Source organism: Triticum dicoccoides, chromosome 7A, assembly GCF_002162155.2.
Source record: "Triticum dicoccoides isolate Atlit2015 ecotype Zavitan chromosome 7A, WEW_v2.0, whole genome shotgun sequence".
Classification (NCBI taxonomy): Eukaryota; Viridiplantae; Streptophyta; class Magnoliopsida; order Poales; family Poaceae; genus Triticum; species Triticum dicoccoides.
In genome coordinates this window covers 482,311,672-482,315,709 of record NC_041392.1, presented here as the reverse complement: position 1 = coordinate 482,315,709, position 4,038 = coordinate 482,311,672, and positions in this window count along the sequence as shown.

The window sequence follows — 4,038 nt, the reverse complement described above, 5'->3', positions numbered from 1 at the left end:
TTTTGGGTTTGATGCCACTAAAGCAACTTCTGCTGATGCCAATGGATATCTTGATGGTTCTGTTGGGGATAACTTGATGGTTGATGGATTGATGCCACTTGGGTGGATAACTTGATGGTTTACGGTGGCTCGGGGTCGACGGAACCACCTTAATCTAACCATTAGGGTTTATGGTGGCTAGGGGTCGACGGAACCAACTTAACCTAACCATTAGGGTTTATGGTGGCTAGGGGTCGACGGAACCAACTTAACCTAACCATGATGGTTTACGGTGGCTCGGGGTCGACGGAACCACCTTAATCTAACCATTATGGTTTATGGTGGCTAGGGGTCGACGGAACCAACTTAACCTAACCATGATGGTTTATGGTGGCTCGGGGTCGACGGAACCACCTTAATCTAACCATTAGGGTTTACGGTGGCTAGGGGTCGACGGAACCAACTTAACCTAACCAACATGGGCTTCCAATGCATGATATAACATAACCATATAATATTCCAGTGCTAACATAACCATCAAATAGTCTTCCAATGCTAACATAATCATCTAATATAAAAATATAAAACCTATTGCAAGAGAAATCATAACTTTTAGTCTACATCTCATGGCACAGAATATCTGATCCATCTTCCAATGCATGATATATCATCATTTCAAGTCTAGCCAACATAACAAACAATACTTACTGGAGTTCAACATATTATAGGGTACACAGCAGGTCCATCACAAATACATAGTGGAGTTTGAGTTTAAATGCATAGTTCATCCTTTTCTCACAAAAGGATGAAAAGCATATCTACTACATACATACACAGACATAGTTCACAATTAGTAGAGCCATACACTACACAACCATCATGCCCAAAAGGTCAGCATTACCCACTAGTCTCATATTCATTTTCTTCACTTCTCTAAGATGGCCTGGATCCCCTTGATCTTCTCCTTCAGCTTCTCCTCTGCCTTCATCAGCTTAGCAATCTGAAGCTTCAACTCTAGCTTCTCTTGGGTGAGCTTCTCCTCAGACTTTGTGAGCTCTGCATTCTTCAACTCCAAGTTCATCTTATCTTCACTAAACAATTGATTGTCTTTAATATGCTTCAACTTCAAGTTTTGGATGACTGTTGCTTGTGCTCTTGTCAGGTTCAGTAGCACTTCATAATTCTGCTTAAGCTTCTCAAACTCTGCATCTTTCTTTGCCATCTGTGCCTTCATATCAACCAGCAGTTCACTTCTGCATTGCTGTTGATATGTAAGGTTATCCTGCAGATATCTGAAATCCACCACCCTGTCCTCCTGGAAGCTCATAAGTTCATGCACATCTTGGACTAACTTGTCATAGTTGGCCTCCAGCTTGTTCTTCTCTTCTGTCAGATGGTGGATAGTGAAAGAACTTTCAAGATTATCATTCACCCTAGCACTCTTGCTATCTTCAACCATGGCCCACAGCTTCAACAATGCATTTTGCATTGTTGGGGGCCACTGGTGATCAACCCATTCAACAAACCCACAATTCTGCCCTTCCTGCAAAAAGGCAAAAAGATAAAAAAAATAAACATGTTACTTCAGAAGCACAGGTAAATAACTAGTGCAAAGCAATAACACTGTACATTGGTAATAATAGCACCACTAAGCTACACTAGTAATTGAGATGTACCTACCCACTAAATAACAGCATGACAAATTACAGCACCACTCAGCTACAGCTTTGAACTAGATTTTGCTAATCGCTACAAAACAAGAGAGAGCAATCTCTAACTGCAAATTTGGTGAACTGCCAAAGCATATGCAGTACATACTATCCACCTAGATACTGTCAAACCAACAATAATATGACACTATCAACCTATATATGAATATGCCCTTAATAATCAGGCCTTGTACTCATGTTCACTCATGTTCAATATGGCACTGTCAAACCAACAATAATATGACACTATCAACCTATATATAATATCCCACTATCAACATAGAATTCATACCGGCTCTGCACATGCTAGGAACCTTCTCCCTGTGTCTGTTCCTTCAAATGCGACAAGCCTCTCAGATGCCTTGCCGTGCTTCTCACATGGCGACATCGTTTCCAGCTCAAGCCCCTGGTAATCTGGATCTTCAACGCTGAAAGGGACCTGCCGAAGCTCGTACAATCAAAATGCCCAAATCAAAACCCAGCGAAATCAACCAAATCAAAAAGCCCCAAATCTGAAACCCTAACCCTAGACCTAGCTCAAGGAAAATCACTTGGTTAAGCCCGTCCGTGGATGAGGTCGAGTGCATGTACGGCAGGCTGGACGTGTCCTCACTGCTTTCGTCTTCGAAAACCATGGCGGGCGGCGGCGCTCTGCTCCGGCAAAGCTGCCGGCGGTGACGAGGGCGACGAGAGAGGAGCAAGGAGGGAGGCAGGAGCGAGGAGGAACAGAGTGGAGCACGGGCCGGTCCGGTTCGAGCCGGACCGCACCTATTGAGCGAGCGGGCGAGTGCCGATTCGCCAGCGTGGCATCTGACGCGCGGGCCCGGGCGGTCAGTTCCAGCGTCAATACGTACAAATACGAAGTTTAGCCTGATTTGCAACGGTTCTGTCCAAACGTGGTACTGACACGTAAAAATTTTCAAAACTGGTACCAATTCGCCACCACGGCCCCAATTGTGGTACTATCGTGTAATTAACTCAAGCTAGCATATACGCAGCCGAATCCATCGGCTTTGCAAGCTAGCTTGCTCACTAGGCATGAGTGCACGCACGTACATGGACAGAGGTGGCCAGGCTGCTCGCGCATGGAGGTGCATCCGAGGCGAGGCCGGAGCCGATGACCAGGGAGACGACCGACGGCGGAGCAGCGGGCGCGAGGACGGCGAGGCCAGGTACGGGCGGAGATGCATGAAGAGTGGTGCAGAAAACATTTGGGTGTTATCTGAATGATGTATGGCCATCGTCCAACCAATGTACAGACTGTGTCAAACTCGTATCTGGCTTGCATCTGGACTATGCACGGGTGTATGGGGTAGTCTGGGTAGTATTTATGTAGTGTATGCCCAATGGTTTGATCATTGTTGACTAGCATCTAGCTAGCTTGTAGATGGTATGAAGTGGAAAATGCGTGCTCGGCCGGAGCAAGGCACAACGCGGAGGGGAGCAGACGCGAGCGGCGCGTGGACAGACATGGCCGACCAAAGCAAGGCCCCACGCGCGGCGCGCGCAAACGGACAGCCGGAGTTGCGGTGGTGATGACGAAGAGGCCGACGGCGAGGACGCGCCACCCCTCGCGGTCGCTCCGGGGCGGGTCGAAGTCGAGCCCCCGAGCGCTACCGGAGAGACGGCGCGATGCGGCAGCGGTGAAGGCGAAGGGGCTGACAGCGATGACGCGCCACCCCTCGCGGCCGCTCCGGGGGCGGGTCGATGTCGAGCCCCCGAGCGCTACCGGAGAGACGGTGTGACACCGTGGCGAGGCGATGAAGAAAAAAGGGTCCCGTCCGGACTGCGAAACCAGCAGCAGCGCGGTAGCATAGTACCGCCCCACGGTGGGCGCCAAATGTCGTGGTATTCTCACGAGGGGGTGCAAGACGACATATGCCACAAGGTGGCTTCGCGTGAGGACAAGACTGCTGCCGGAATATCCAGGGACGGGTATGCGAGTAGCACGCGCTAGTTTACCCAGGTTCGGGGCTCTCCAGAGAGATAACACCCCTACTCCTGCATGTCCGAGTATATGTGGTACATCTGTAGTACAGAGTGCTCCTGGAGCTGTATCTAGATGAGTGCTATATGCTACTAGCCTCATGTATGTATCTGTGGCCGGGATGAGCAAGCATGCTCTAGTGGCCGAATGAGTGTGTGCTCATACATGTGTGAGGATAGATGGATGGCTAGCTATATATAGTGTGTAGTGGCCATGGGACATGGCGTTGGTTGTAAGCTACCTTGGGTAGCTTACAAGCCAAGCCATGTATGGGGCATGATGCATGTTATGCTTGTCCCCTGGGCACTTTATAGAATAATGCCAAGAGGACAGGTACACTGTAGATGATGGTGTCAAGGTACA